Here is a 21,603-nt window from a genome sequence, read left to right as displayed (position 1 = left end):
AGAAGAAGAAGAAGAAGAAGAAGAAGAAGAAGAAGAAGAAGAAGAAGTCCTTTTCAGTAAGATATTCTGTATTCCCTTCCCAAATCACACTCAGCCTCCCAACTCCCCCACCCCCACCAAAAGTTGTGTCCATATAATTCTGGGATTTAAAATGTAATAATTCGATGATTTAGATCTCTTGGGATAATACAAATAAATCAGAGGAAATTTATAATTATTCTGAAAATGCAGTGTAAATAACTGCTACTTATAAAAAGAACAGGTTGATGCTGCAAGGGTCCCTACCATCATTGGCGCTGGGATTTGAGAAGAATAAATAAGAGAACATCTGTTGTCTCCAGAGACTGGAAAACAGCCTTTTCTCTAGTCTTATGTACTTCATATCCATGCAGAAACTAAGGTGGCTGATCACCCCATTACCAGACATCAGGCTACCTATTTCAATGGCCGTGATAAAGGTCGGTTATTCCTCAGGAATTTCACTGAAAAATCTTAAATTGACTAATTTAAATAATATTTAAGCCCTTTTCACTTTTATCAAACCCGTACCTGTTATAAAAATGAAAAGGCAAGAAAATGAGTTAACTTCTGAAGATAAACTCAGCTTACTTGAAATTTATCTAAATATAATAATTTATCACCTGAGAAAGCTTTTGACCTATGTAGTAATTGCTGCTTCTCTTCAAACAACAGTTTTTCCTAGCCTGTGTTAAACACAGATAATGAATGGGTCATCTGTTGTACCTATTTCCCCAGTACATACACGTGCCTGTCCTTGCAAATATTTGCTCACAGGGTACAACTCCTTGCCTTGGCCTACAACCTCGGCAACCTGGCCCTTGGTCAACCCCACCTCCCAGCTTCATCTCCCACTACCCTCTGAGACCTGGACTATTCCTTTCTGCTTTCCAGATAGGCAGATCTCATTCCTGTCTCTGCACTTGCCCATCATTCTTCCCAGGGTCCTCTGCATGGCACACTCAAACTTCTCATCATTCAGGTCTTAGCTTAAATATTTCCCTTTCACAGAGGCTGTCTTGGGAGGTCAGGTAGGTAAAGAAGCTTCCCTTCTCTGTTTCTCTAGCCTTTTATTTTGCTGAGTTGTCTTCATGCTGCTATCCGTCATCATCTGAAATTCCCTTTTCAAAAATTTACTTGTTTACTGGCTTACTCATCATCTTTCCCCACTAGACTGAAGTTCAGCTCCTTCAGGGTAGAAACTTGGTCTTGGTCACTGTTTTCCCACAGCATCTAGATGGGTGCTTAATGGATAATACTTGATATATGAATACATGAATAGATGCACTTCAAAATGGAAACAGAGGCTTCTCACAAGAATTAAAATCCTCTCTTCACATAGCCCACTTCTTGAGAAGAACTACAAAGGCAGGGTCACCAAATACCTCCTCTGGCTGGACCATAGAATAGAAAAAAAAAAAAAAAGAAAAAGTGCCTCAATGTTAAATTCATGTAATATTAAAATGTTTTTCCAGTTCTTTGACAATTTTCTGAATTTTTTTGAAAATGTATTATCTGAATCCTTTTCCACTTCATCTGATGAAAACTTTGATCATTCAACTTTAATGCTGCCTCCCCCAGGGAGCCTTGTGCCATCATTGTATGAAGAAGTATAACTCTCAAGTATTTTAATGTCTCAGGTGACACCTTACATTTTTCATATCGTGGCCGAAAACTCACGTCTTTTGAGATTTTTCCTACTAGAGTATAAGATTTCGGAGGGGCTGCGCCATGTAATGTATGCATTTATAACTGTATTTAAACCAAAGCTTTGCCTACCCTGCTTCTCAGTATAAGTACTAGAGGCAGTATATTAATGATAAAGATCCATTGTAGAGACAGACACACCAGCATCAGTTTTGTGACCATTATCAAGCTAACTCTCAGAACCTTTTTTTCCTTAAATCTGTAAAATAGTAATAATGATACTTATTTCACAAAGTTAGTGAGGGAGTTAAATTTGTTAGTCATGTGAAGCACCTAATATACAATGGTATTTTAAAAACTGGTACTAAAACCTGGTACTAAAAATGATATGCAATGGTACTAAAAACTAGTACTAAAAAATGTAATAGTAAAGCTATTGTTATTAACATTATCATCATCATCATCATCATCATTTAGGACCTAGCAGTCTCAAGAACCAAGTCCTATGTTTATAACCTTAAACTTGATCTGTTGGATACACACACAAAACAACCCCAAACAGTTTTCCTAGAATAGCTTTAAAATCCACTTCAAGATGAAAAATAGAACCAGGAAATAATTACAAAACAATATGTGAACTATATGCATAGCCATGAGGCCAGCACAGGCAGATGGTTAATCAAGAAAGAATTCTGGAAGGAGATTGCTCTTCCATCTGGCTTGAGGGAAGCAATGAGCCCTAACTGGCAAGGGAGGGTGGGCACATGTTTTTCTTGGGGGTGAGGGCAGAGGCAGAACGAGTGCAAAGTCAGTGGGGCAGCAATACAAGAGCGATTGCCCCCAGGATTCTAAGAGATTAGTGGCACCCACTGTGAACCCGTCCCTTTTTAGCTCAGTGGAAGAGAGCCAATACACAAAGAAGAGAACTTCTCGGTCTATTTGTTGTCTCCAGGGACCACTTCTTTTGTTTCAGTTCCTTTCACTCCGTGTTAACGGAACTATCCCACCTGACAATTGCATGGCAGCTCAGAACACCACCATAACCATGGCCTCCTAACATGACCTTGGGAGATAGCTGTTATTTTTAACACGTTTGCTTTATTTGTATATGAGGCTCAGAACTGGTGAGGCCTTGTGCTTACTCATCATCTGAGTGCCTGGTATGTTCCATGTATTTTTCTAGACACTGAGGATGTAACATGAACAAAACAGACCAAACCCTGCCCTTACGGAACTTACATTTTAGTAGCAGAAACACAATGAGTAATTAAACAAAGAAATAAAGATAAAAATTTTATGTAGCATTGTGTTATCAAGAAAATTAAAATGAGCTAAAAGGATAGAGTGACTGGGTTAGGGACATGATAATAAAATATGTAGTTGGTCATGGAAGACACCCTTTAGGAGGAGCATTCAAATATCTGAATAAAGAAGGGTTGTGTCACAGTAATGTGTGGGGAGAATATGCCAGGAAAAGAGAGGGAAGAGCATGTTCAAAGTCTCTGAGTCAGGAATGAGCTTAGGATGCCCTAGGGGCAAAATAAGGAGTGGAGCCAGAGCATAGCGAATGAAGGGATGAGAGGTAGGATATGAGGATGGAGATGTAGGTAGAGGACAAGACACATAAGTAACAGAGAGGAATTCGGATTTTTTCATAATTAAATAGGAAACCATTAAAGAATTTTGAGCATGGAGTCACATGATTTGATTTCTATTTTAAAACATCATGCTGACAGGAATGCAAGAATTGAAAAAGAGGGATTTCTTAATAGGCTATAAGAAGAATGGAGATGTCCAGAACAGAGATGATAGCGTCTTACACTGAGCTCAAGATGGTGGAAAGGATGAACCTGGTCAATGTTGGGATGTATTTTGGAAATAGAACTGACAGGCTTGCCAATAAATAGGATGTAGGTGAGGGAAAGAAAGAAACTAGTGATGCTTTTGACCTGGATAACTGAATATAAGGTGGTGTCATTTACTAACCAAAGAAGACTGGGCATGGAGCAGAGAGAAGGGTGGGCAATGAGGGGCTTTCTTTTGGACATGTTAACTTTAAGATACCTGTTAACATCTGAGGTTTAATAATCACTTTGAGGTATGAGTACAGAAGTTTGCAAAAAGTTAAGGAGGTATGTTTTTTTAACTTACAGTCATGGGGCTAGATATCTGGAGAGAGAAGAGAAAAGTAACCATCCAAAATTCACAGTCAGTAAGTGACAGAATGGAAACTGAAAATGAATCTTGACACTGACCCACTTTCTCTTCCTACCTCAAATATCAGGATGTGTTCATCATTCTACTATAGTAGAATATGGGGGAGTGCAAGGGGCAGGAATCTAGAATCACTTACAGAAAGGGTGAGAATTTTTCCAGTGCTTATGGACTACACAAATTCATGGTTGCTTCTTATCTATTTTTCTGTAAATGTGATGATACATGCACATTTAACTTTTAAAAATCCACTCTGGAATAATAAATTCATAAGGTTGACCAAATACCTCCCGATAACCTACTTTCTTTTCTGACATTGCTACCTTTTGGAATGTCCAAGAGGATAATTAACTTCAAACTAAATGTAGATCGAACAGAATTGAAATATAAAGTTATAAATATAAATATAAAATAAATATAAAAGTTTAACCAATAACTCAAACAGGTATTTGACAATTTGAGCACCGTAATAATTAAGGCAGCAAGGAATTATAAACCACCGGAAAGACAGAAATTTGTGACTTTATACCAGTAACAGATATATAAATTAGTAATTAAATACAGGAGAGAAGGGAGTTCTTTTGCTTACATTAGAATGCAAAAGTCTGACTGAAATACACAGAGAGTGCTGGAGCTGGAAAATCATGATTTTATAACTATGATGCATTACAGTAAAGACTGCATCAGATGAGAACATCAATTAATATTAAACCCAAAGGGAAATTTTTCATGAGGGGCTGTCATTATAAAAGGGAGAAATGAGGCAACACTTTGACATGGCAACCTAAATTAGCATTACCAATGGGGCATAGATGAGCATCGTGTGGCTCTAGTAATGATAGCATGAGGGGAGACATCACCTATTCAGTATCATAGCAAAAAATGCATGACCACAATCTTATCATGAGGAAATGTCAGACAAATACAAATGAGGAACACTCTGTTAAAAAGAAAAGAAGAAGAGTTGGTGGATAGACTTTAAGGTTTTCAATTTTATAAAAGATAAAGAAATGATGTGGAAATGTTCCAGAGCAATGGAGGCTAAAGAGACATCGCAACTAAATGTAACACATGACTCTAAACTGGATCCTTTACTGGAGGGGAAAATATTATAAAGGATATTGTTAGATAAATAGCAAAATTGGAATATGGGCAAATATTAGATAAAAGTATCGATGTAAATTTATGAAGTAGATATTGTAACCATTACATAAGAGACTACCTCTATTTTTAGCAAGTACAAGCTGAAGTCAAGGGTCATGTTTTTTTATAACTTACCCTCAAGTGGTTCAGAAAGAAAAAATGGAGACAAAGATATAGATAGAGAAAGAATAAGTGCAAATTATAAAGCAAATAGAATAAAATATTAAGATTAGGTAAATCTGGGTAAGGGCATATAGGTATTCATTACACTATTTTTATTTTTACAATTCTTTTGAGCTTGAAATTATTTCTTAATAAAAAAAATTTAAGTAGACGAAGTGTAATAAACATTTCTAGTGAGCATTTAAGAAACTCCAATGGCATTAGATATGATTTTTACTCAGAAGGCAGCCTAATTGCCTTGAGAATGTTCCTACCTCTTCTCTAATTCAGATCTGTTCACCAACACAGGAAAAACATAAAAGTATTCTGCTTCGATTTTTTTTTCTTATGCAAGCAAAAATAAATCGAACTGAGGTATGATTAAAGAAAAATGCTGCTAATTTTATTTTTTTCAGAATCAGAACTGTGATTTTTTTCACGATCATATTACTATTTGTGTTTGTTTCCAAATTGAAAAGAGTTTTGATACTGTGATAACCACCAACTATTGAAAAACCTGAGAACTTACAATGAGATATCTGTAAAATAGGATAATAATGAGCTGTGACATTTTACACTAGCTCATGGAGTAAAACCAGTAGGCTAACTTCATTTCTGACTTACTTTCCATGGTTCCAATATGAATTAATGATGTTAATGCCATTTTTCTTTCAATTTGGATATAAAACTACAAATTTGCTCTTTCCCTTAGTAATACTGAAAAATTAAGACCCATTTTTGTACACATATAAAATAATGAAAAGACAGAGTTGGAAAGTATTTAGAAAACATCAAATCTATTAGTGCCTAATTTTAGTTCATATAAAATAATAACAATATCAATGATGTTAGGTAAGTATTGGAAACAATAATTCTCAAACAGCAAATAATTGACATTTTAAAGATTTCAAAATTAAACAGTGTTTTTATTTTCTAGGGTACAGATGTGTACATTACACTGCGTAAAATGTATCTTTTTAAATGGAAATATTCAGAAATGTAAAAGAACTTGCCTTTATTCTTTATATTTGCAGAAATTATTTCCTGTATGAAAATGAGATACATGTTCTCTCTTACAGAGCACATGTACTTCCAAAGCACATATTTTTGTGAACACAATAATTTTCCCATTGAACACATATTTTTATTAATAGAATAAATATGAATATGTTACATGTGGCACTTATTTGGAAGTCATGTCCACTAAAAATAAATAGAAAATCAATGTTTGTAAGTGGACACAAATTTGCATTTAAAAGGTTGGAAGAGACACATTATCCAGATTCAGAGGATTTTCGTTTCTGAATTCAAAACACGCCATCCCTCTTAGTCTGCACCCAAACCACAATCTTTCTTTCGGGCAACAAACTCTCATCTACTTTTGCAAATGAGAAAATGGCTGAAAGAAGGGGAAACCAAACAAACAAGTGCTTCAATGTTTGAAAAGTTCTTTTGGAAGTCCAGTTATTTATGTTAAGAACAAATAGCATCATTGTCTCAAAGTGAAATTATTATTGGAGAGGTAATATATTTGCCAAAGTGGGATAGAGCCCTCTAGAAGCAGGTCATTCTCTTGCACAGGTGGGCGGCTTTAGAAAGTTCACACTGTGAAGGAGGGGGCAGACACCCACTAAACTGTGAGATTCGTTGGCTCAACCCTGGATTTAACAATCTGACGGATGCCCAGTAAGATCACACACACATCACAGAGTCAACCATGTCTTATTAAGACAGAAAATTTCACAATGCTATACAGCAGTCACCCAGTTTCAGCTTATATTAGTCAATGAAAATTTATGTCTTAGTGTCACATGAATGTAATCTTAATGAAACAGTAAAATATACATCTATAGTTCAAAAGTAAATATTTATATATGCCAGCAATAAATTATTTATAATATTATATCTAATTTCACTTCAAAAAATTTGGATTTGGGGGTGGATTCTAAAGGCTTTTTCTTATTACACTACGTGAAAGAAAAGCGTAAGCAATGCATCTTGCTATTCTCCCAGTAATGGTAAGATCGCCCCCTTTAACAATCCGCATGACTCCAGGAAACTCAACCAGGTAGCACTAATTTTCTTCTGTAAATATGATTTTGTCATAGAACAAATTCTACATTTATTTTCCATAATCTAGAACTAGGCTGTTCATTCAGAGACTTTAATAGTTCATGACAATCACAACCACAACTACAACACATCCATCTTGCCAGCAAGACAGGATTTTCTCTACTTCTTTGGCCTTCATTTGCCCTTCTGAATTATAGCGTTGATCAACTTAGATTGTAATTTCCTTGGGCCACGTTTTTCTTGGTTGTTATCAGTTATTCCGTGTAATACCACACTATGTATGACAAACACACAGCACTTGATAGTTTATGATATCAAACTATCTCTTCCTTAAAATTCTGGACATTTCAAAATACTTCCATCATTTTTTTTTTTTTTTTTTTTTTAAAGAGAGGGACATTATAAGTGGTGTTGTTGCAAAGAACAATAATCAGGTTCCGGTGTGTTTAATTAGCGTGTGATACATAAAGATGAACAGGCACAATTTTAATGGATTCCTCACAACTATCAACTTAATTTTAAAATTTTGATCTAGTTAAGAATGTCAAACTTGAGTCAACTCTTCATTGCCTGAATTTATAACACTAACAATCTGTTTTTCTTCTCTCTGTAACCAAAGACAGCTACTCCCGTCACAGTACATTGCATGAAAATAATTTTTTAAAAACACCCTATTTTCTAGATAATGTAATAGAACCAGTGTGACGGCATTGTTTAACCAAACTGATTAAAATTAAGTCTGTTAATTAATGGAACAATGCAGACTTTCTTTTTCAGAAGCCATGTGATTATTCCAATTAAAAACAAACCAAATTAAGTAAGCATTCAGGTATATTATTTGCTTAAAAATGATTTAAAAATTACTGTATGAGAAATACAATTCTATTAAATAGTTAATATGTATATACATTACTCTAGCTTCGCACAAATAAAAATAATTCTGCTGGATTTAGATTACTTTAGAGTTGGCTGATGAAATTAGTTTCAGTTTAGTTTGATCCCAAATTATGAATCCAAATGGTTTTATAGTCCTTGCTCCGGTTTTGGGCACTACAACTGCAAATTAATCTTAAAACAAACAAATTTCTAAAATTTGATTTACTTACCTTATTTACATTTTTAAATACTACTATCTACACTACAAATCCCTTTTTCGAAAGTATTTAAATATCATCACAATGTGATGATATGAAAAATAATACTGAAATGTAAGACTTTAAATAATATATATTTTCACAGTAAGTAGAAACAAGCACAAGAATATCTTTTTTCCAGAATATGTCCAACTAGTAATATGCAAAATTAACAAACAAATATAGGTAGGATAACTTACACGTTAGGAATTTACTGCAGCAAGGGGAAAAAAAGTTTTCAAAATTTATATTACGACAAAGGTTCTTTCAGCACTAAGTTGTGTACAAAACTATGAAAAAAAGACTTTTTTTTTACTTTTCAGTTAAAATAATTTGGAGATCAATAAGAATTTTTAAATTCCCCAGCTTTTCAAAAGGTTGTATGTGAAGTTGAAACAGTAAACTCAGTAAACCTCTTCATTTAAAATATTGAGTACTTACTTAGAATTATTAGGCTTATCTAATCTATTTTATAATCCAACCAACATTTAAATTGTTGTTCCACAAACAGTAATCCAAATAATAAAATGAAAAATAGCAAGTGATCACTTTCTTCTTACCGCAATGTCTTATTTTCAGTTGCTTGTTAAGCTGCTTAAATAGTTGAGTTAACCAGCATCTCGAAGGGCTCTGACTCCACTCAGCTCTCTTTAGTCAATTTTTTTTTTTTTCTCTGCAAAAGGACACTCTACCAAAAGAGGAAGTTGTGAAACATCAGAGTCATTTTGCTTTATAAATTCTAAGGAGAATGGAAAAGTCTTCACAAACCTTACATTTAGAATCATGGTGACAGGCTATAATTTGTGCGTATATACATATATAATTAACGTATACACAAATTTATATATGTAAGCAAGTTTTCAAAAAGTTAAGTTATTTAAATCTATACTTGATTATGCAATGCTCATTTACATAAGGAAACATCTCCTCTGTATCTGAAAGATAATCATGGAAAAACAAAATACCATTCTATGCAGACAAAAACTGTCAAGCTGATACATGAGGAATAAACTTGCTTTTATAAGACTAATTAATTTAAACTCTTTGGAGTATGACCTAAATGCTAATCTGACTATAGACATATTGTAAAAAGAAAAAAAAACAAACAAACTTCAATAAACGGGCATTTTCCTGGAACGTGGGTAGTGGTTTTTTACCTACAAGCCTTAAACTTCCTTTCTCATGAATAGCTGCCTGTTACATATAGATAAAGCATTGCAAAACTGAAACTGTTGCTTATTCATTAAGCTATGGTCTCTCTCAACTTCAGCCACAAGAATAAAAAACAGGTGCAGGTCCTGCACTGCTGAACATAACTGGTTAGGTTTCTAACAGGCTGGAGCACTAATTGAAAATATTTATGGGACAGTAGGGACAATGGTAGAAAAAGGACACAAAAACAGTTGATCAAAGCCAACACTATTGCCAACCTCAAATAGAAGGAACTACTCATATATATACTTCTCCCAGGTTACTGAAGAGCAGAAGCAGATAACAGTGGCAACTTGTATGTGGCAGTCCCTCTCACCCTCCCTTGCTGTTGGGGAAGGGAAGGGGGGTGCGGAGTGGGTTGCAAGAATAACAGGAATTATGCAAACCTCCACACACTGCAAGAACCACTTTCTGGACTTTGGAAACTATCATGCTCCCAGGGTATCACACTCTGCTTTTTACTTAACCATATTTTCGAAGGGGCAATAAAGAGCAATTAGGGGATAATGAAAAATGGAAGCATTTTTCCCTTCCACCTAAACTCCTACGTGATGTGAATTGGCGGGAAGGAAAAATAAATGAACAAACAATACTGCCACCACAACAGCAGAACACCAGAGCATCCTCAGTGTAAAATCAGATTGGAATTCTTTTTTTTTTTTTTAAAGAATTTATTTATTTATTTGACAGGGAGAGACACAGCGAGAGAGGGAACACAAGCAGGGGGAGTGGGAGAGGGAGAAGCAGGCTCCCCGCAGAGCAGGGAGCCCGATGCGGGGCTCGATCCCAGGACCCTGGGATCATGACCTGAGCCGAAGGCAGACACTCAACCGACTGAGCCACCCAGGCGCCCAGATTGGGATTCTTTACTAGATACTTATAAGAAAATCCTTGAAGAAAAAGTTATTAATGTGATTAACATCGCTTAGATTCTATGTGTTTTGAAAAATTTTAAATATGACCGTATTTGACTTCCGTTATAAAACACGAGGTCCATCCGCCCATCAAAGACCCAGGCTCACTACCGGAAGCACAGTGCTGGGTATCAGTAGATGGTTTTAATGTGCTGGCTCAGTATTTGTGTCCCTTTCACCAGGATGGTGGATGTGTATCTCCGTTTCCAATTTGAAAAAGTTGTCTTCATTGACTTCCTTCAAGTGCTCATAGCTGGTGTGTGTGTGCGCGCATATGTGTATGTGCGTGTGCACACGTGTTTGTGAGTGTGCACTAGAATATACATAAAATAAAATTGACAATTTTATCATTTTATGTGTATAGTCCAGAGACATTAAGTATATGCACATTATTGTACAACCACCACCACCACCCATCTCTAGATCTTTTCATCCTCCCAAACTGAAACTTTATACTCATTAATAATAATAACTTCCCATTCCTCGTCTCCTCCCACCGCCACCCAGTCCCTGGCAGTCACTTTTTCTACTTTGTCTCTATGAATTTGACTTCTCTAGGTACCTCATACAAGTAGACTCATAGAACATTCGTCCTCGTAGCTGGCTTCTTTTACTTAGGTGCATCCCAGGTCACAGCATGTGTTGAGAATCTTCTTCCTTTTCAGGCTGAATAATATTCCATTATATGTATATGCCACATATTATTTATCTATTCATTCTTTGATGGACATTTGTGTTTGCTTCTACCTTTGGCTATTGTGAATAATCCTGCTAAGAACATGGGTGTACAAATAATCTGTTTGAGTCTCTGCTTTCAATTCTTTGGGTTATATTCTTTTTGGGTATATAACCAATAAATAGAAATTGCTGGACTTAAGTATTCTTTATTGCTGGATCATATCATGATTCTATGTTTAAATTTCTGAGTATCTACCATACTATTAAATTCTCCTGTCTTCTTCATGCTTCATCCCTCTGCGTTCTGGTTTCTGCTTCTCCTATTCACTGAGACTCTCTTGCCGAAGTCACCAGATGACTATGTTACCAAATCCAAATGATACTTCAAAGCTCTCTTGACTTCTTTGCAGTATATGTCACTGGTGACCCCTTCCTTCTTATAGAAGTGCTCTCTGTGCTTGAGTTCTTCACCCTCTTCTTCTGATTGTGTAGCAATTTCTTCTTTGACTTTCTTATAGGGTTCCTTAACTGTGTTCATCCATTAAATGTTGCTGCTTCTCAGGATTCTGTTCTGAGCCTGCACAATCCACAATCTCCTCAGTGTACTTCCATGGTATCAGTTGGCAAATACTTATTGCTCCCACGTTTCTGTTTCCAACCTAGATATCTCCTTAGAAAAGTTTTGACCAGTACAAAATACAAGATCATTTTGACTTGTGATCTAGAGAAAAGCATCTGCATAAAAGGCCTGAGATCAGCCAGATTTTTTACTTCTATTGTTTAACCTTGGACAAGTCAGCTATTATTTCTGAGCCCTGTTTCCTCATCTGTAAACTTGGGCCATAAACAACCACTTTGGAGGATTTATTGAAAGATTATTTTCCTAACATTCAAAAATTATAAAATAAAGAATACTTTGTTGTGTTTATAGTATAAAAAATACAGATAAAGGAAAAGGTCATCCTATTTCCCTCTAGCATGATTCTCCATATATACATGACATATGGAATGAAATAATTTTGTGGGTCTTTAAATATATATAACATCACAGTATATTTTTCACCATGACTTTTTTTTAACTTGCCAGTATAGCTTGAAGATATCCCCAAGTTATTCTTTTGAACGGACTCATACACATCCAATCCCCCATTGATAAAATTTATGTAACTTTTTCACAATTAAAAACAGTATAGCCAGTCACCATTATAGATGCCTCCTTAAAAGTATGTGCAAGGCTTTCTTTAAGGTTAAGTATAGGAAAGTAGAATTGTTGGGCCAGAGAGTATGCACATTTAAAATGAAAATTGTTACTGCCAAATTGCCCAGTCAAAAAAAAAAAAAAACCTTACCAGTTTGAACTTCCAACATTTCCTGTTTTTCCCCTCTATTGTCACTACTTGATATAATCAAACTTTAAAAGATTTGCCAATCTGATGGGCAAAGAAATGATATCTTAATATTTTTAATTTGTATTTCCCTGATTATTATGGAGATTGAACATATTTTAATATTTGTATTCCCTTTTATATTTCCTGTTTTGTAAATTGCCTGTTCATTCATTCCAGACATTTGTTTTTTGGATAATTGTCAACTTTTTATTGAATTGCAGGGTTAAATTTACCTTCTGTTTTAGTGTATTGTAATCATTGTTCTTTTTTAATGCTCCAGTCATTGAATACTGTAGCTTTTTGAGATGATCCCAGTATTCTTTGATAATATCCTTGCATTTTGGCATGAGATGTCCCAGGCTCATTTTGTAAATTTCCTATTCCAGACCTACACTTGGCCCTTTTGCTAAAGGGTCTTGCTTCCTTCTAGTGGGACAGGGGTTTTTGAGACTGCAATTTAGACATTAGCGGTGCTACTGGGCTATCATTAGCATTAGGCATACATTGGGGTATTGTAAGCATTAGCACTTAGTCAATATAATGTTAGTTATTTCTATATGCGAAACAGTATATATTTGGAAGATATATTTAAATATGTACTAGGAGTTTATAGCATGCATTAACATACACCATATTTTGCATTAAAGTAATTTAAGAATAACATATCTGATACAAGAAAATATTTTCTGTTAAGTAAAAACTAGGCACTAAAAAGGATGTTTTGATAAAGAAAGGCAATAACATAGTCATTGTCATGTCTTGCATTTGGACCTTTCAAAATACCCTTCCAAAGAAATTTCAAAAATCATGTAGACTGGAAAAATATTACACAGCTTCCGTATTTTTCATTTTTTTCTTTTTTTTTTTTTTAAGATTTTATTTATTTATTTGACAGAGAGAAACACAGCGAGAGAGGGAACACAAGCAGGGGAAGTGGGAGAGGGAGAAGCAGGCTTCCCGCGGAGCAGGGAGCCCGATGCGGGGCTCGATTCCAGGACCCTGGGATCATGACCCGAGCCGAAGGCAGACGCTTAATGACTGAGCCACCCAGGCGCCCCCTGTATTTTTCATATTTTTCATTCGCATTTATCATTATGATTCTCAATTTGTTTTCTTTTTCCTATTTTGCTATTATGCACTTACCACTTAAAAGTAAAAATCTTTACATTTGTCCTTGAAAAAAGATTTCAATTAGAATAAAATAAATATATTCATGGTTTTAGCCACCATTTTTTCCCAAGACATATTTCATGGCCGCTTTAAAACTACTGAAGTAGCAACATTTCAATCGCTATCTGCAGAGCTCAGTGGCGAGAGAAGTACTTCTGATTCACTGATTTTATTTTTAATTTATTAAAGAAATGGCTTTAATATTTAAGTGTTCATATAATCATCTTGTTTTGTTTTGCACAGCTAGAGAATTGAAGAGGGAAACACTGTTTGATCATTCTTAAATACCTTTGACCCTCAGGTTCTTTATCGCTAAAAGAGATTGAGAATACCAGCTTCACTGGGGGGCAATGAGGATTAATTGGCTATTATAGGTAAAGGGCTAAGCACATTAAGTTTCCTGATAAGTATGATGCTGATAATTCCAAATCTAATTTGAAAAACACAATTGCACAAAAAATTTCTTCTAAGTTGTGAATTTATTTATTTGAAAGCATTACAAAGGTTTACAAATTAAATCACATCTAGTTTTACATTTATATTTATTGTGTTTGTTAAGAAAAAATGAATTGAAGGAACCAGGACCTTGGGAGATATGTGGAGAGTCATTTGTGCATTCATCCATTCAATATTTATCGTCTGCTCTATGTAAGGAGTTGTACTAGGGACTGGGAATACAAAAAATAATAATTAGACTCTGCAGATTATTCTGTTGGTCTTGCCCTTTCCTGTCCTGCTTTTTTTGCCTGGAGGCTGATCTGTACACAGCATATACTAGACTAATTGGCCCTTTTCCTTCCGGTTACCTTTAGCCAATGGATGCATAAGCATGAGATGGAGAGACAGAATTTGGAGTGTGTTTTTGTATCCCCTTCATCCTGTGAGGCCACGGTTTGGGAAGTGGCTACATTGCTCTCCACACAGCCATGGCTCCTCTCTGGCTGCTTCTCTTCCTCAACTATACCTCTGATCAAGCTCCAGTAACACAGGTCTTCCTTGCCTTTCAGGTATAGGGGTGATAACAGCTTTCTACCATTGCTAAGCTATAGGTACTTTACCATACCTGGTTGACCCCTAATCATTTCAACACCTCTCAATTATCCTCTCACTTAATGTACTATTTCAGGGAGAACTTACCCTACATTAGTCCTGGCATGCGATCAAATTATACATGTTACTTTGAAAGTGACATAGTAAAAGGTATACAGTTTCAGAGGAAACACAAAGGTGGAAAATTATGGAAGATGTACTAGGCTGGGAGAATCCAGGATCGCAGTTCAGAGCAAGCGACGAACTGAGACTTGAAGGATAAGGATAAGGAGGACTTCATGGGTATTTAGCTGGCTGGGTTTGTGGGGCGGGTGGGGAGAGGAAGGGAATTGGAAAAGAAACAGAAGTCAGAGAGAGAGAGAGAGAGAGAGAGAGAGAGTATCCTATTCATGGAACTGCCTGAAGTATGCTATTTGGGAAGGATAAGCTGGGGGGTTAGGAAAGGGGATCGTAAAAGAGCAGATTAGAATAAGCCAGAGAGGAGGCATCAGAAGATGATGAAGGCCATGGTAAGGAATGGGCCATGAAATATGACCACTGAAGAAGAAAAAAATTACTTTTAGCATGGGCAATCAGGGCTTTGGGGTATCTGTACTTTTTCTTATTCCTTACTGATTCTCTTTCTTTTGGTAATAAGTTTCATTTTTTTCTCTGAGAAACAAGCCCATCCTCAGTATTAGCTCATGTAAGGGAGGCATTAATTATCCTCACATTCTAACTTGGTGTAAGTACATGACCAACATCTGGCAAATGAGTTTAATCCTTTTCCTTTGTCACAGTGATTGGTTTAAAGATGGGTAGGTGATTCAAGCCAGCCAGTGAGACTTATTTCTGGAAATTTTAAGCTCTGATTTTGCTGGGATTGGCTAGCTGTAAGACCAACTTCTGAGGATATCAACAGAGTCCCAGACTCCAACTATGCCTGAACTCTTAGCTCTTGTTCTTTTCATTTACTGAGCCAAAAAATTCTTAGATTTCTGTTACTTACAACCACAAAAGTCTTTTACATCAGGAAGAAAACTATAGAGGAAAAGATGTTTTATTTGAAGTGTAAATATCAATATCAAGAAAAGCAAGCTTTTCATTGTCCCTGGAATAGCACTGTCCGCTAGAAATGCAATGCAAGCCACATCTATCATTAAAAATTTTTTAGTTACTACATTAAAGAGAAAGAGGTGAAATAAGTTTTGATAAAGTGTTTTATTTAACTTAATATGCAGACATAGTAATATTTCAATATGCAATCAATATAGAAAATTGTACCCTGTTTAATTTCAAAATTTATTTTTATTTATTTTTTTAAAGATTTTTATTTATTTATTTGACAGAGAGAGACACAGAGAGAGAGGGAACACAAGCAGGAGGAGTGGGAGAAGGAGAAGCAGGCTCCCTGCTGAGCAGGGAGCCTGATGCAGGGCTCCATCCCAGGACCCTAGGATCATGACCCAAGCCGAAGGCAGACGCTTAACAACTGAGCCACCCAGGCACCCCTAATTTTTAAATGTAAACTTTAACTAAAATTAAATACAGTTAAAATGTCAGTCCTCAGTCACACTAGCCACATTTCAAGTGTTCAGTAGCATCAAACAGCATAGCCCTCAACTAGATCCTAAAGTACAGGAGTTGACTGGAGTCCAGTTGAAAGTGAGCCTATAGTCAAATTCTAGGACGTTAGAATGGGGAACTATTTAATATTTTTGAACAGGGAATTGATGCAAGCTAAACAATGCTTCAATAAAAATAATCTGGCAGTTTTAGCGTCCTTAAAGCTTTCCTGATTTCCCAGTCAAATTAATGATGCCTTTCTCTATAATCCTCTTGCACGGAGTTGTAAGGACACATGTCAGACTCTCTAGGGATAGAAACACTTATCCATTTTGAGAAGGCAGCCAGAAAAATAATCTGTTGTTGAGCAGGATTCTCTCAAGACCTTGCCTATGCATTCTTTTGTCCCTAATGAGATTTGGAACATTCCCATGGCATTAAGTAGTGTGCCAATTTCTGATACCTGCTTCTAGACGATCAGGTACAGTGGAATGATGGAATCAAATGTCAGATGCAGAAATGATTAAAAACGTTCTTCCTAATGTACGCATTAACTAAAAGACCAATCCCAATTTGAGACCTATTCAAACAGAGAAACAGTAAGAATCTTAGAGTCAAGAAAATATACCATATACAGTCAGCTCCAAATGGGGAAAATATGCTTCACTTTGTTCTTGTTCCCTCCCAGGTTTTTGCCCATAGTAGGATTTTTAAAACTATATTTGTTCAATGGAACGAATGAATTTTAAAATACAAGTCATAGTCTTTCGATTCTTCTTGGATAACTAATATGAAATAAAAGAGAACACTTTAAAAAGTTTAATTTTTAATCGACAACATATTTGAGTAACTTCTTGATTAAATTTTTCTGATCAACATTCCATTTTCTATTTTTTATAAATGTAAAATGATTTAGAGATACACTTTTCATTTCTCAAACATTCATCGCAATTTTAACCAAAGATTATATTAATTCTAAGAGTCTTCATGTCCTAGCAAATGAATCACCTTAACAGAAAAATTTTTATAACACCCTATCTCTCTAAGAATGTTTAAAATCCTGAACGTAGGCATTTTATGTGGTTAGTGAAACATTTTGTTTCAGCCAACTGGGTGAGGGCTATGTTTGTTATTTCTGTGGTGAAACAAAGAAAGGATATGTTCTCCTTCCACGGTACAGAATTGCTACAACAGAGGAACACGTTTCCAAATGGGGGTCAGGTCAGGAGAAACGTCCCCAGGCGAAAGCTGCTGCAGACTGGCCACGCCTTCACCTAGAGAATGTAATGCAACAGCCGTAGGTGATGGCCACAGTCAACCTATGCTGTAACTGTGATGGCTCACAGTCCCGTGAGTTAGATGGGACTACTTTTAGAACAAGATTTCTAGGGAACAGTGGTGTCGTGTAATGTTGGAAGCTCTCATAAAATTATACATTCACTTCATTTATTTGCTTTTTATTTGTTTGGAGCAATGATGAGATGCCTCTTTAGGAAGGTTGTGGGGATGCACAGTTTTTGAGGCCGTAAGCACCAAAAAGAGAAATGGCATTTCTTAGGGGGGATTTAATTTTTCCTCTTGGAAGGCAGCTGTCTTTGTCAATAGACTTAACTATTTTTGATTTTGAAGACCAGTTCTGACAGTTGATGGCAAGTATGGATATCCATTTGGCCACTACCAACTGAGCCCTTGGTAATCATTATTGAGAAGTTTACAATGTGCTATTTTGTTGTAAAACATTTGCATGAGCCTTAATGCATTCCGTTCTTCCTAAAAGCCAATTTTACCAGCAGTTACACAGCTTTTAGAAGGCTTCAAATGAAGTCACTTATGTTTCACAGCGATAGAAAATTCACAAAAATATCAAAGCTCAAATGTCTTATTCTGTGTTCTTAACTAAATCAGTGGTTTGCAAGGTTTCTGAGGGTATGATACATTTTTGTTTCCTGGAAATTCTTTTTTTTTTTTTTTTTTGAGATACACACACATATATACAGACATACAGATAATATATGTGTATATTGACATCATACATATATAAATGGAGTTTTTTTTGGTGGATAGGATTTATAGAAGCAATATGTGATCATCATAAATCTACAAGGAAGACAATAGAGATCACTCTGTTTCAATCAATTGGGGATTATTATTATTCAATTTTTACATACATCCTTCCAGATTCATACACATATATGAAAATTTTTTTCAAAAATGGAGAACATAGAAATATAGCAGGATCCTATATAACTGCATTTCTATTTTTATTATTCACAGACCAGGAAAATACATAATCACAAAGTTACTATCCATTCAATAATACTTCTTATTCACATCATCACCTACATACATTTGAACAATAGTAGCATGTATTCTTACAGAACATATATATCCAGGCTAATGAAAAACTTTGGATGTATGATTTGGAAACCTTTTGTAAAAAGTGTATCTCACACATTTAGAACTGCTGATTGAAATCTTTTAACAACCAGCCATGCTTGTGTGGCTGTTTTTGATTCCTCTACATTCAAAGCAATTTCAACTGCCAGAGCTTCTGTTACCAACACACACATGGAATATTTGTTACAAACCAGGATAGGCCTCAACTTGCAAGAGAAGAGCCTGGGAATCAATTTGTCTGATTATGTAATTATGTGACTTCAGGAAGTAAGTGTTTGTGGTTCTTATGCTGAAGGTGAGTGAGATACATCAATAATTTTTCTCCCCCAAACCTGGGAAGACTTCTAAAAAGAGCTAAGATCTGGAGGCAATCTTTAAAGAAGGAGCTATGATACTTAAGGAAGTTAGTTGGGCAAATGAAGTTTTCAGGGAAATGTGTAGTCAAAATCTCAAAGAAATATCCAGTAAGTATTGCATTGAAGAAGAGCAAGATATCAAAATTCACAAAGGAATTTATATCAGAAGCAGAAGAAGTACCATTTAGAAAATGAAAGATTCCTTTTTAACTTGGAAACAAAATTCTAAATAAAGGCAAGTTCAGAAAACAATATGATGAACACCTGTGTACCCACTATCAGAAGAAAAAACTATTAATCTCTGGGTATCTTTTTGTCAGGTATTTCTGCTTCTATATAGTTCCTATATCTTTAAAAACTAAACCCTGAAGCACAAGGTTGAGTAAAGTGTTGGGGATATGGCAAAAGAGACTGGAAAGGGGAAAAGCATGTTTGGGAGAAGTAACTCCTATGTAATGTAAATGACACACACTCAAAAAAACTTTTAGAGAAATGAGTCATTGGAATTATTTAAAATTGCAAAGACTCATCAAAGAGGAGAGGCTAAGTATGACATGATTTAACATGTTCTAAGTAAGTTGGTCTCCACAATCATTTCATTACAACTCTTTAACTGATTAATTTCAGAAATACAGACATTGAATTTTATTGGAATATGATCCAAAAGTTTATTTGTATCTTAGTTGTCTGAATTACCACATAGTTATAAGGTTATACTTTGTTGTTAACTTTCCCAAAGGGTTCATAAAAGCCTACTTACATAACATGGCAGCCAAGATTACCTGTTCTTTAAGACCCTTCATACATAATACATAGTAAGCAGTGATTGTTAGGTGTGATAATAGTATGGTGATTATATTTAGGGAAAAAAAAAAGATTAGTTTTCCATGGCTATATAATAAAAAAACCACAAATCTAGCAGCTTAAAAATAATCTCATAGTTCTTGAGGATCAGGAGTCTCGCACAGCATGGCTGCATTCTCTCTGATCAGGGTCTCGAACTGCTGAAACTAAGTGACATTCTGGGTTGCTCTTCCCATCAGAGGCATAGAGTCCAAGCTCATAGAAGTTGTGGACAGAATTCAATTCCCTGGGGTTTTAGGACTGAAGTCCCCATTTTCTTACTTGCTGTTGATCAGAAGCTGCTCTCTGCTCTTTAAGACCACATTTTTTTGCTGCCTGGACTCCTCTATCATTAAGCTGGTAATGGAGATTATCTTGCATGTCTAGTCCTCTCATGGGATGAATTTCTGACTTCCTCTGTCTCTGATCTCTAGACCTAGACTCATGTAATTAGGCCAGACCCACCTCAAAAAAAATCTTCCTATTTTAAGGTCAACTGACTTAGGATCTTAGTTACTTTTGCACAATTCTTTACAGCAGTGCCTATGTTAGTGTTTGAATAACTGAGAGAAGATGTGTATGCATACGGGCCCAAGAATCTAGAGGAACCACCTGGGAATTCTACCTGCCATAAACCCTATCAGCTAAAGACACATACTGACATGTGAGGATGCAATGACATGATGTGTGGGATTTGTATTCAAATAATCCAACAACAACAAAAAAAGAGAGTGAGGAATAGATGCAATAAAATTGGCAAAATATTGAGTTTTGAAATTGAGTGGTGGGCATTTAGGGAGTTATTCTACTATTCTTTCTGCTTCTGCTACGTTTGAGAATGTCCACTAAAAACTTAAATAAATAAATAAATAAATAAATAAATAAATAAATAAATAGCATGTCTCTCAGCCTTAATCCTGAGACCCAAACTTTGATTCCATTAAACTTGAATCCTTTGACTATAAATTAATAGTTTGGGTCCTTCCTTTCTTTTGGGTCTCTCATCCAGTCTTTCCTCAGCCCTTTAGAGCCCTAAAGTAAACTGGGACTGAGTAGATCCCAAGACGTATCTGGGGTGGCCAGAACGGTGGATGTTGGTGCATGGACAAGGACTAGAGCATTGGCCATGGTGAAGATGAGGAGTATGTGTGAGACAGTGATCTCTGGCCAAAGGGACAATTGTAATCAAGTGAGCCCTTACAATGATTGGAAGGGGTAAGGAAATAAGGAGGCCTGAAAAAGAGAAACTATATTCCACCTAGAGGAGTGTTAGCAATAAGCGTAGAAAGAACGATAGAATTAGCAAATCACCATTATGCAATCCCCAATGTAACATGAAATTTAGACAAAGATAGAAGAGATATGCATATAACTTGGTGAAAGTTTATTAAAAAACAGATTTTTTACATAGTTTTAAAATAGCATCATACATATAGTCTTTTTTAATTACAAAAGGAAAATAGATCTTTACAATGGAAAGATCTTGTGATTATTACCTTAATTGAGCCATCTAATTTAAGATCACCATTAGTGACACACTGTAACTTTATGTGACTCATGATTAATGCAATGAGAGTTATATGTTATCACTTATGTAATATTTTTACCCAAAAAGTTTAACTTGAATCTGATCATAAGGAAATAATCATCCAATCCAAAA

At 35.6% G+C, this 21,603-nt stretch overlaps 1 long non-coding RNA gene across 1 annotated transcript in view; it reads right to left on the bottom strand.

The window, feature by feature from the left end:
* LOC118005433 overlaps window positions 1-9,074 on the bottom strand; it is a 16,326-nt gene extending 7,252 nt beyond the window's left edge. The window contains exon 1 of the long non-coding RNA XR_004677828.1: window positions 8,951-9,074. This is a non-coding gene — a long non-coding RNA (uncharacterized LOC118005433). The remainder of the gene's footprint in view (window positions 1-8,950) is intronic.
* Window positions 9,075-21,603: the final 12,529 nt, after the last annotated feature.

The sequence above is a fragment of the Mirounga leonina genome, unplaced genomic scaffold, assembly GCF_011800145.1.
Source record: "Mirounga leonina isolate KUSES-001 unplaced genomic scaffold, KU_Mleo_1.0 Mir_115, whole genome shotgun sequence".
Taxonomy (NCBI): Eukaryota; Metazoa; Chordata; class Mammalia; order Carnivora; family Phocidae; genus Mirounga; species Mirounga leonina.
The sequence above is the reverse complement of the archived record's forward strand: the minus strand, read 5'-3'. Positions and strand labels throughout refer to the sequence as shown.